This window comes from Sapajus apella, unplaced genomic scaffold (assembly GCF_009761245.1).
Source record: "Sapajus apella isolate SASKATOON/1434 unplaced genomic scaffold, GSC_monkey_1.0 scaffold15, whole genome shotgun sequence".
NCBI lineage: Eukaryota > Metazoa > Chordata > Mammalia > Primates > Cebidae > Sapajus > Sapajus apella.
This window is the reverse complement of record NW_022436955.1, coordinates 9229991-9243161: the sequence shown is the minus strand read 5'-3', so window position 1 is coordinate 9243161 and position 13171 is coordinate 9229991. Positions and strand designations below refer to the sequence as shown.

The 13171-nt window shown below is 41.5% G+C and overlaps 1 long non-coding RNA gene across 1 annotated transcript in view; it reads left to right on the top strand.

Moving 5' to 3' along the window:
- Nucleotides 1–9935, top strand: part of LOC116555501 — an 82244-nt gene extending 72309 nt beyond the window's left edge. The window contains exon 3 of the long non-coding RNA XR_004270558.1: nucleotides 9580–9935. This is a non-coding gene — a long non-coding RNA (uncharacterized LOC116555501). The remainder of the gene's footprint in view (nucleotides 1–9579) is intronic.
- The last annotated feature ends 3236 nt before the right edge of the window (nucleotides 9936–13171 follow it).

The following is a 13171-nucleotide window of genomic DNA, read 5'->3' as shown; positions in this document are numbered from 1 at the left end:
TTTTATGAGGTGTCTTTTTGGATATATAGGGGTCAGGGAGCTGCTTGAGGAGACGGTCTTTTCTTTATAGGAGCTCAAATGGTGAGTTGTGAGCTCTGTTGTTGTTCATTCAGAGCTGCTGGGCAGGTACTTTTAGGTCTGCTGCAGCAGAACTCATAAACTGCTTTTTGTTCCCAGGTGCTCTGTCCCAGGGATTTAGGGCTTTATTTATGAGTTTCTGTTATGCTGCTGCCTTCTTTTTTTTTTTCCTTCAGACCTGCGCAGCCCAGCAAGGAGGCCGCCTAGTCACTGTCGGCCTATGGCAGCTTTGCTGAGCTGCTGTGGGCTGCGCCCCGCTGCCGAGTGAACTTTCCTGCAGTCCTGATTATATGGGTGTAATTAGAACTGCTTTGGCGATCGATGGTGGCCCGCCTCTGTTGGGGCGGAGTCTCTGCTGTGGCGGGTTGCCTTGGCAACAGCGGGCTGCCTCGGTAATGGCAGACGCCCCTCCCCGACAGAGCTGGACCGTCCTGGGTTCAGCTGCGCTTGCTGTGAAACTCTCAATCCAGAGTTTCTGGTTGCTGTTCTTTTGTGGGGGTGGGGCCAGCCGAGCCTGATCGCCTGGCTCCCTGCCTCAGAGCCTTTTTTAAGTTGGTGTTCCAGTCGCCTGTTGAAGAGTCGCCGGGGTCTGTTGGTTTTCCCCTGCCGCCACTCACTGCGCTGGCTTAAACAGTGGCACTGAGGTTTGTGGCGCTTTTTTATTTTTTTTGCCCTGGAATCTACTGTCCTGGTTCTCTGCTCAGTCCCCTTTTTGAACCAGCGTATGGGCGACTTCCCGTGGCTCCAATCGCCAGCCAAAAGGGCCCCCGGACCGGTGTATTTTGTACGGAGAACCGCGGCTCCGGGGCGCTGACAAAGCAGCCGCGCTGGCGACTGTGGAGCACCTCTGCCCGGAAATTTCCTAGTCTGTGGGCAATAAAAACGCGGCATCCACTCACCCTCTGCGCTTTCACTGGGAGCTGCAATCCTGAGCTGTTCCTAAACGGCCATCTTGGATCTCCCTCCCAGCAACTATGTTTTCACCTTTTAAAATTTCACATGAATTGTTTTAATTTGCATTTCTTTTATTACCTATTTAGGTTTTCATCTTTTTTTAAAAATAGTCACTTTTTGTTGGTCATGTTTGTTTCTACCTTTGTCCATTTCTTGATCATGACATTTGGCTGATATTATCATTATTTTAATTGGGCTATGTTTTTGATACTCAGTAGTATTTATATATTAAGGAAATTAATATTTATGTTGCAAATAATGTTTTTCACTAGGCTGAAATTAAGAGTTGAAAATGCCGTGAGTCATCTATTCAGTTGATGGTAACGCTTATAGGAAGGAAGACTTCAGCCCATTGTTAAAAATAAATTTACAAGATGGATCCAAGATGGCCGATTAGGACCAGCTCAGGATTGCAGCTCTCAGCAAAAGTGCAGAGGGTGAGTGGATGCCGCATTACCACACAGATTTTTATTGCCCACAGACCAGGAGATTCCCAGGCAGAGGAGCCCCAGAGGTCACCAGCACGGCTGTTTTGTCTGGTGTGATGGGTCTCTGCACAAAATACACGAGTCTGGGCGCTGTTTTAGCTGGAGATTGGAGCTCCTGGGAGACAGAGTCATCCATTCAAATGATAAAAAAGGGGACTGAAGCAGGGAGCCAGGCCAGGAGATTCCTGGGCAAAAAAGCACGATGAATCTCAGCAAGGCTGTTAGAGCTGGCACAGTGGGTCACCACCTGGGAAATCACACAGATCCTGGCACCTTTTCAATAGGCAACTGGAAGAGAGTCACCTATTCAACGGAGAAGGAAAAAAAAAAAAAAACCAGCAGTCTGAGGCAGGGAGTCAGGTGATCAGACTCGGCTGGTCCCACCCCCACAAAAAACAGCAATGTGAAATGCTCTGGATTGAGTTTCACAGCAAGCACAGATGAACCCGGGATGGTCCAGCTCTGTGGGGGAGGGGCATCCACCATTACCAAGGCAGTTCTAACTATACTCGTATAAACAGGACTGCAGGGAAGTTCACATGGCAGCTGGGCAGAGCCCACAGCAGCTCAGCAAAGCCTCTGCAGGCAGAAAGTTACTAGGCTGCCTCTTCACTGGGCAGGGCAGCCGTGAAAAAAGGCAGAATTATGACAGAAAGTTAGAAATAAAGCCCTAACTCCCCAGGACAGAGCACCTGGGGGAAAAAAAGGCATTTATGAGTTATGCTACAACAGACTTAAACATACCTGCCCAGCAGCTCTGAATGAATAACGGAGCTCACAACTCAACACTTGAGCTCCTATAAAGGACAGACTGTCTCCTCAAGCAGCTCCCTGACCCCCGTATATCCAAAGAGTCACCTCATGAAGGAGAGCTCAGACTGACATCTGGCGGGTATCCTTCAGGGACAAAGAAAGCAGAAGAAGAAACTGGCAGCAACCTTTACTGTTCTGCAGCTGCTGCAGGTGATCCCCAGGCAAGCAGGGCCTGGAATGGACCACAGCAGTCCTGTAGCAGAGGGGCCTGACTGTTAGGAGGAAAACTGAGAAACAGAAAGAAATAACTTCATCCTCAACAAATTGGATGTCCACTCAGAGACCCAATCTGAAAGTCAACAACTACAAACACGACAGGTGGATAAATCCACAAAGATGGGAAGAAACCAGTGCAAAAAGTATGAAAACACCCAAAACCAGAATGCCTCTCCTCCTACAAGAGATTGCAACTCCTCACCAGCAACGTAACAAGGCTGGATGGAGAATGCGTGTAATGAATTGACAGGAACAGGCTTCAGAAGGTGTGTAACAAGAAACTTCTCTGAGCTAAAAGAACATGTTCTAACCTACTGCAAAAAACTAGGAACGTTGAAAAAAGATTGGACAAAATGCTAAGGAGAATACACAGCTTAGAGAGGAATATAAGTGAATTGATGGAGCTGAAAAACACAACACGAGAACTCCGCGAAGCATACACAAGTTTCAACAGCCGAACTGACCAAGCAGAAGTATATCAGAGGTCGAAGATCAACTCAGTGAAATAAAATGAGAAGGCAAGATTAGAGAAAAAAGGGTAAAAAGGAATGAACAAAGTCTCCAAGAAATATGGGATTACGTGAAAAGACCTAATCTATGTTTGATAGGTGTACCTGAATGTGACGGAGAGAATGAATCCAAGCTGGAAAATACTCTTTAGGATATTATCCAGGAAAACTTCCCCAACCTAAAAACTGTCCCAGCCTAGCAAGGCAGGCCAATATTCAAGTCCAGGAAATGCAGAGAACACCACAAATATATTCCTCATGAAGAGCAACCCCAAGGCACATAACCGTCAGATTCACCAGGGTAGAAATGAAGAGAAAATGCTAAGGGCAGCCAGGGAGAAAGGTTGAGTTACCCACAAAGGGAAGCCCATCAGACTCATGGCAGATCTCTCAGCAGAAACCCTACAAACCAGAAGAGAGTGGGGGCCAATATTCAACATCCTTAAAGAAAAGAACTTTCAACACAGAATTTCATATCCATCCAAACTAAGCTTGGATGGATAAGGGAAGGAGAAATAAAATCATTTATGAACAAGCAATTACTCAGACATTTCATCACCATCAGGACTGCTTTGCAAGAGCTCCTGGAAGAAGCACTAAACATAGAAAGGAACAACCAGTACTGGCCACTCCAAAAACATACCAGATGGTAAAGATCATTGACACAATGAAGAAACTGCATTTACTAATGGTCAAAATAGCCAGCTAGCATCAAAATAGCATAATCAAATTCACACATAACAATATGAACCCTAAATGTAAATAGGCTAAATGCCCCAATCAAAAACACAGACTGGCAAATTGGATAAAAAGCCAAACCCCATCGGTGTGCTGTATTCAGGAAACCCATCTCATATGCAAGGATACATAAAGGCTGAAAATAAAGGGATGGAGGAAGATTTACCAAGCAAATGGAGAGCAAGAAAAAGCAGGGGTTGCAATTCTCATCTCTGATAAAAGACTTTAAGCCAACAAAGATCAAAAGAGACAAAGAAGGACATTACATAATGGTAAAAGGATCAATGCAACAACAAGAGCTAATGATCCTAAATATATACACACCCAATACAGGAGCACCCAGATACATAAAGCAAGTTCTTAATGACTTACAAAGAGACTTAGACTCCCACATAATAATAGTGGGAGACTTTGACACCCTATTGTCAATATTACACAGATCAAAGAGACAAAATTAACAAGGATATCCTGGACTTGAACTCAGATATGGACCAAGCAAACCTAATAGACATTTACAGAACTCTCCACCCCACAATCCACAGAATTACATTCTTTTCAGCTCCACATCACACCTACTCTAAAATTGACCATGTAATTGGAAATAAATCACTCCTCAGCAAATGTGAAAGAATGGAAATTATACAGTCTCTCAGACCACAATGCAATCAAGTTAGAACTCAGAATTCAGAAACTAACTCTGAACCGCACAGCTTCATGGCCACTGAACAACTGGCTCTTGAATGTTGACTGGATAAACAATGAAATGAAGGCAGAAATAAAGATGTTCTTTGAAACCAACGAGAATGATGACACAACACACCAGAATCTCTGGGACATATTTAAAGCAATGTCCACAGGAAAATATGTACCAATAAATGCTCACATGAGAGGCAAGGAAAGATGTAAAATCGACACCCTGTCATCAAAATTGAAAAAGCTAAAGGAGCAAGATAAAAAAAAACTCAAAAGCTAGCAGAAGATAAGAAATAGCTAAGAGCAGAACTAAAGAGATAGAGATACAAAAACCCTTCAAAAAAATCAATAAATCCAGGAGCTGGTTTTTTGAGAAGATCAACAAAATAGACCACTAGGCCAGATTAATAAAAAAGAAAAGAGAATAATCAAATAGATGCAATAAAAAACGATAAAGGGATATCACCACAGATTCCACAGAAATACAAACCATCATCAGAGATTATTACAAACAACTCTATGCACATAAACTCGTAAACCTGGAAGAAATGGATAAATTCCTGGACCTTTCATCCTCCCAAGCCTAAACCAGGAAGAATTCGAAACCCTGAATAGACCAATCACATGGACAGAAGTTGAGGCAGCAATTAAGAGCCTACCACCCCAAAAAAGCCCAGGTCTGGATGGGTTCACAGCGTAATTCTATGAGACATACAAAGAGGAGCTGGTACCGTTCTTTCTGAAACTATTCCAAACAATACAAAAAGAGGGAATCCTTCCCAAATCATTTTATGAGACTAACATCATCCTGATACCACAACCTGGCAGAGACTCAACAAGAAAAGAAAACTTCAGACCAATGTCAATGATGAACATAGATGCAAAAATCTTCAATAAAACACTGACATACTGATTGCAACTGCACATCAAAAAGCTTATCCACCATGATCAAGTAGGCTTCATCCCGGGGATGCAAGGCTGGTTGAACATACGCAAGTCTATAAACATAATTCACCACATAAACAGAACCAAAGACAAAAACCACATGATTATCTCAATTGATGCAGAGAAGGCCTTTGATAAAATTCAGCAGCACTTTATGCTAAAAACCCTCAATAATCTAGGTATTGATGGAATGTATCTCAAAATAATAAAAGCTATTTATGATAAACCCACAGCCAATATCATACTGAAAGGGCAAAAACTGGAAGCATTCCCTTTGAAATCTGGCACTAGACAAGGATGCCCTCTCTCACCACTCCTATTCAATATAGTATTGGAAGTTCTAGCCAGAGCAATCAGTCAAGAAAAAAAAGGTTATTCAAATAGGAAAGGAGGAAGTCAAATTATCTATTTGCAGATGACATGATTGTATATCTAGAAGACCCCATCGCCTCAGCCCAAAATCTCCTGAAACTGATAAGCAACTTCAGCAAAGTCTCAGGATACAAAATCAATGTGCAAAAATCGCAAGCATTCCTATACACCAATAACAGACTTAAAGAGAGCCAAATCAAGAATGAACTGCCATTCACAATTGCTACAAAGAGAATAAAATACCTAGGAATACAATTAACAAGGAACGTAAAGTTCCTCTTCAAGGAGAACTACAAGCCACTGCTCAACGAAATAAGAGAGGACACAAACAGATGGAGAAACATTCCGTGCTCGTGGTTAGAAAGAATCAATATCATGAAAATGCCATACTGCTGAAAGTACTTTAAAGATTCAACGCTATCCTCATCAAGATACCAAGGACCTTCTTCACAGAACTGGAGAAAACCACCTTAAACTTCATATGGAACCAAAAGAGAGCCCACATAGCCAAGTCAATTCTAAGCAAAAGAACAAAGAGTCACACTGGATGCATCACACTACCACACTTCAAAGAGTACTATAGCCTTGTAGTAATCAAAATATCATGGTACTGGTACCAAAACAGAGCTATAGTCCAATGGAACAGAACAGAGGCCTCAGAGGCAACACCACACATCTACAACCATGCAATCTTTGACAAACCTGACAAAAACAAGCAATGGGGAAAGGATTCCCTGTTTAATAAATGGTGTTGGGAAAACTGGCTAGCCATGTGCAGAAAGCAGAAACTGGACCCCTTCCTGACACACTAAAATTAACTCCAAATTGATAAACACTTAAACATAATTCCTAACAACATAAGAACCCTAGAAGAAAATCCTAGGCAAAACCATTCAGGACATAGGCAAGGACTTCATGACCAAAACACCAAAAACATTGGCAACAAAAGCCAAAATAGACAAATGGGACCTAATCAAACTCCACAGCTCCTGCACAGCAAAAGAAACAGTCATTAGAGTGAAATGGCAACCAACAGAATGGGAAAAAACTTTTGCAATCTACCCATCTGACAAAGGGCTGATATCCAGAATCTACAAAGAACTGAAACAGATTTACAAGAAAAAAACAAATAAGCCCATTCAAAAGTGGGCAAGGATATGAACAGACAGTTTACAAAAGAAGACATTTATGAGGCCGACAAACATATGAAAAAATGCTCATCATCACTGGTCATTAGAGAAATGCAAATCAAAACTACCTTGAGATACCATCTCACGCCAGTTAGAATGGCAATCATTAAAAAATCTGTAGACAACAGATGCTGGAGAGGATGTGGAGAAATAGGAACACTTTTACACTGTTAGTGGGAGTGTAAATTAGTTCAACCATTGTGGAAGACAGTATGGTGATTCCTCAAGGACCTAGAAATAGAAATTCCATTTGACCCAGCAATCCAATTACTGGGTATATGTCCAAAGGATTATAAATCATTCTACTATAAAGACACATGCACACAAATGTTCATTGCAGCACTGCTTACAATAGCAAAGACCTCAAATTAACCCAAATGCCCATTGATGATAGACTGGACAGGGAAAATGTGGCACTTATACACCATGGAGTACTATGCAGCCATAAAAAATGATGAGTTTGTATCCTTTGTATGGACATGGATGAACCTGGAAACCATCTTTCTCAGCAAACTGACACAGAACAGAAAATCAAACACCCCATGTTCTCACTCATAGGTGAGTGTTGAACAATGAAAACACATGGACGCAGGGAGGCGAGCATCACACACTGGGGTCTATTGAGAGTAAATAAGGGAGGTGCAGCAGGCGGTAGGGAGTTGTTAGAGAGAGCATGGTGAGATATGCCAGATATAGGTGATGGGGAGGAAGGCAGCAAATCACACTGCCTTGTGTGTACCTATGCAATAATCTTGCATGTTTTTCACATGTACCCCAAAACCTAAAATGAATAAAAAAATAAAAATAAAAAAGAAACTTATAATACTGAGTGAAAGTTATATGAGGATGGGGTTGGTGACCTTGTAAACAATCCAATTTCTTGGAAAGCTAAACCAAGACTCAGACAGGTCCAATAACTTGCCATGGGTCACACAGCAAAAAGTGTCAGTGAGACTTGAACCCAGGTCCATCTATCTCCAACTTCTGTGTTCTTTCTACTGTGTGGTATCTCTGTGTCCCAGAGAAAGGCAATTATCAGACCAGTGCTGCTGATATAAATCAGTTGTGGGTCACAGAAGACATCAGACAAGGAAAGAGACAGGAGAATGAAGAAAACAATTAGGAGACTGGGATTTGGAGTCCTAAAATTGAAAGAAATGAACGTGAGGAAGTGAAAGCAAAGGGCTTCATTCCTAAAAGTGCCATGGTGTTACAGGGTTGCACTGGTGGAAATATTTTGGGTACCTCTATCACCAGATTATACCATGCACTATTTTTGTTCTCTTTACTAATGGAAATAGAGCCATTAGCATCTTGAAATCTAATTAGATTAGAGAACCAATTCTAGAAACCCCAGAACCAATTCAGAAAACTCACATGCTTAAAATTCTTTTCCTCTAGCACAACTGCAAGTACTAAAATATGCGTTAGTTTCTCTAGAGAGACAGAGCCAATAGCAGACCTCTCTCTCTCTTTCTCAAAAAGATATCTCAAAAAGAGAAAGAGAGATCTCCTAAATATACATTTATTATAAGAAATTTGGCTCATGTGACTATGTAGACTGAGAAACCTTAGATCTACAGCCAGCAAGCTAGAAACCCAAGAGAGCTGATGGAAGAGTTCCAGTCTGAGTCCAAGTCCAAAGGCAGGAGGAGACAAATGTCCCAGCCTGAAGACACTTAGGCAGAGACAGCGACTTCTCCCTTACTCAGCCTTTTGTTCTATTTAGGCCGGCTCCCATTACAGAGGATGACCTGCTGTACTCAGTCTACCAGTTCAAATGTTAATCTCATCCAGAAACACTCAGAATAATGTTTAACCAAAAAGCCGCTTTTTTTTTTTCTTGAGATGGAGTTTTGCTATTATTGCCCAGGCTGTAGCGCAATGGCACTATCTTGGCTCACTGCAACCTCCATCTCCTCCATCTCCTGGGTTCAAATGATTCTCCTGCCTCAGCCTCCCAAGTGGCTAAGATTACAGGCATCCACCACCATGCTTGGCTAATTTTCATATTTTTGGTGGAGACAGAGTTCACCATTTTGGCCAGGCTGGTTTTGAACTCCTGATCTTAGGTGATCTGCCTGCCTCGGCTTCCCTAACTGCTGGGATTACAGGCATGAGCCACCATGCCTGGCCAAGCTGCTTTCTTTATCCTTACCTTTCCTCTCCCAGTCAGGGTCCAACCTCAGATGCTTTTAAAGCCACTTTAAAAGTGGCTTTCTCTGGGGTAAGGAAAACAGACTTGGAATAACATTTTGGGCAGTATCATTTTCAGTATTTCAGACTCCAGCTTTCACTCCCCACCCCCTTGCATTCCTGTTTCTTTTTATTTATTTTTCTTAAACTGCTGAGCCTGATAAATTAGGGCTATTAAGAGACTGTTTGTTATTCTGTCCTGGGTTACTATTTTGAGGGCTAAAACACTCATAAATATATGGATGCTCCAACTGTAAATGGATACGTTTTAGCCAGTGAAAAATTCATTTTCTCTAATATATGTTTTTAAAGTGTCCTACTGAAATCCTGCACAATATCTCACCATGATCTTTCACTGTTCCTCCCATTTTTATCCGATAAGAACAGATCCATCATCAATGTGATTTCCTTTCTCTGCACCATAAATAAGAGCTGAGGAAGGGGAGCATCTCCCACAATTCAGTGGCATCAAACTTTAACCAATTTTGGAATATAGTGCTAAGTCTTCTTGGGATGGGAGCCATAAGTACCTGCATGCCCATCAATTATCTCATGGCCTTCCTGGTTTTGGTCAAAGACACTCCAAGCCTAAGCATAGAGAAATTTGCATCTGATTTCAACTGTACTTGCTAGATGGAAGATGGACTTTTGTAGGTTGTTATACATCCTGGTTCTTCTAGGTTGGTCCCAGTTTATGTCCCTGGTCCCAGTTAAATTATAAAAATGACCTCTTTTACTCTCAACTGTGTCCTGGTTTGGATGATAAGATATGTGGTCACTTTAGATGTATACTGAGAAACACAGGGCTTCATATGGCCTCTCGTTTTTTACCCATTCCCTGTTAGATGCTCATTCTGTGTATTGGAAGCCCACTTCCCATCCATCAGTCACTCAATTATCGTCAAAAGACCTACTATTAGAGGCAACATTTATAGGATGGGAGAAAAGAAAAAGAGGAGAAAACCCCCCACAATTCTAGTTATCACCATGTGCAAGGTACTATGCTAGAGGCTTTTCAAGAAAGTCATGCTTTCATTCTAAGAAAAATTCCATAAAGCACTATCATTCATCAATTTCAAGATTCACAGCTTTTCACCAGTGGATAAGATCAGTGATTCTCAAATGAAACACCTCAATCTAGTTAAAAGTTCAAGTTAATAAAAGTTAATAGGTTCAAGACAGAGCATGGAATTCTGCATTGCTAACAAGTTCCTAGGTTTTATCAATGCTGCTGATCCATGGATTATTTTTCCAATAGTAAAGCACTAAGGTATCCCTGGATCCCAGTCTAATCCTGACTCTAACAGAGGGAATATTTACTTCACAAATATGTATTATCTGTACCAAACCTTGTGTTACATGCTGCAGCAGAGAAAACCAAGAAGTTTCTGCCACAGAGGGGTTAACAGGTAGCCCTTGTGGCTTGAGAGAAGCCCAAGGAAAAATTCTGTGGATACCACTTTTTTCTGAGTTGTGTTTAGAAGTCTATTTATTAGGAATTTTTGTTTGTATTGTTTGTGTGTGTGTGTGTGTGTGTGTTTTAATTCTTACTGAAAAGGCAACTGGCTTTCCGATGAGAATGAAGGCCTGCTCAAGTCTGAGACTCAGGCAGTTTGGCATGGAGAGAAGGGAATTGATAACACCTAGAAATTTAGGGTAATGTGAGCAAAACATGAAGTCTGTGATGAAGAGAGTTTGGCCCTGGGCACAAAGGGCAACACAGAACCTATAGCTGGGGAAAAAGAAAATGATATTTATAATGACAGAGAAAGAGATTATGAATGGATGATTGATTAATGAAGAGATAGATGATAGAAGCATATATATGCATACATAGACAGATAATCTCCTTGTTTCCCAATGGATTCAATTATGAATGAGCAAGTTCATTCTACAAAATCATGAACATGTTTCAGGACATAGCTAAAATCTCTATTAATAACAAAACCAAAGTTGTTCCAGTGCTTATGGTGTAAGTCTGCTTACATTTCTTTAATCTATTCTATGTCAGAAAACCAGGAATCCACATATATGCCTTGTTTCAAATCACAGAGCATGCATCACATAGTATGGGGGAGGGGAAGGCCATAATATATTGCCATACTTACATTCATCAAATATTCTCTGAATGCCTACTACGTGCCAGGAACTGAATTTAATCAAAGTTTCCACACTGCCACTTTAGAGATTATATACATTATCTTTTGAAGCCAGATTCAAGATGTTCTTCTCTTGAAAGAGAAGAATATTAAATGTATGTAACATTACATGGTTACATTTAATACTCACCAAAACCTGTTACATAGAAGTCAAGGTGGGAAGCTGTTGATGTTGATGTTGGTGATGATAAGTTTAGTGGTGATGGTGGTGGTGGTACTGATGATGGTGGTGATGGGATATATCTTCTACTTAAGAAATTTTTTAAGCAGACTCCAAAACATGGAGAGACCATAGAAAGTCCCATTGCTGGTAAGTTCTTACCAAACTGGGACAAGAACTCAGATGGCCAGACTGTAACTTTAGCTTCCTTTCCATTCCACCAAGGAATAACTAGAATATTAGGTAGTTTCTATAGTTTTTAGTTGGCCATGGTAAACGCATGTGAGAAGATGAGTAAAAAACTCAGATTCTACAACATAATATGGTTTCATGACTAAGAAGAGAAAGAAGCTTTAAAATGGCAACTCCTAAAGTTTTACTGATTTTTCAATTCTAGCTTGCATTCTTTTCTCCTGGCAAGGCTGGCTGGAACAAGAATCAGTCATAAAGGAAATGTTTCACTCTGCCTCACAAATGTACTTCTGTGCCAAAGTCAGCTTCTACCTTTATAGTTAATAAACATAAAAAGAGACTATTTACTGTAATCCCAGCACTTTGGGAGGCCGAGACGGGTGGATCACGAGGTCAAGAGATCGAAACCATCCTGGTCAACATGGTGAAACCCCGTCTCTACTAAAAATACAAAAATTAGCTGGGCATGGTGGCGTGTGCCTGTAATCCCAGCTACTCAGGAGGCTGAGGCAGGAGAATTGCCTGAACCCAGGAGGCGGAGGTTGCGGTGAGCCGAGATCGCGCCATTGCACTCTAGCCTGGGTAACAAGAACAAAAATACGCCCCAAACACCTCAAAAAAAAAAAAAAAAAAAAAAAGAGACTATTTAGACAAGCACTTCACAAAAGTGTGGTTAGCTTAGGAAGTTAGAGGGTTATAGCTGCCCCCAAGAAAATGTCATGCTTTTCAAACAGCTTCAATCTCACTGGCCTTGCAGCACCCCACCTGGTCATGCTCCAATCCCACTCCACACTACGGCTAGAGTGAGTCTTTCCAAAATGTAAAGATAATTGCATCTCTATAGGACCCAATATTCACAACAGCTCCATATCATCTGCAGAAGAATGTTCATGCTGCCTAGCCATGTAGACAACACCTTTTGGGGTGTGGTCATGGTTCACCATTCTAGCTTTATTTTTCTTCCCACCTTTTAGCCTTCTATGATGTGCTGGGGCAAAAGCAAGTCACATGTAGCTTAAGTCCCCTTAAAGACCACTCTCCCAGCCTAGGCAACATAGTGAGATCCCCATCACTACAAAAAATAAAAATTGCTTTTAAAAAATAGCAAGGTGAGGGATGGATCCAAGACAGCCGATTAGGAACAGCTCAGGATTGCAGCTCCCAGCAAAAGCGCAGAGGGACAAAGATAGCAGAAGAAGAAACTGGCAGAAACCCTTACTGTTCTGTAGCCACTGCAGGTGATCCCCAGGCAAGAAGGGCCTGGAGTGGACCTCAGCAGTCCTACAGCAGAGGGGTCTGACTGTTAGAAGGAAAACTAAGAAACAGAAAGAAATAACTTCATCATCAACAAATGGGATGTCCTCTCAGAGACCCAATCTGAAAGTCAACAACTACAAAGATGACAGGTGGATAAATCCACAAAGATGGGAAGAAACCAGCACAAAAAGGATGAAAACACCCAAAACCA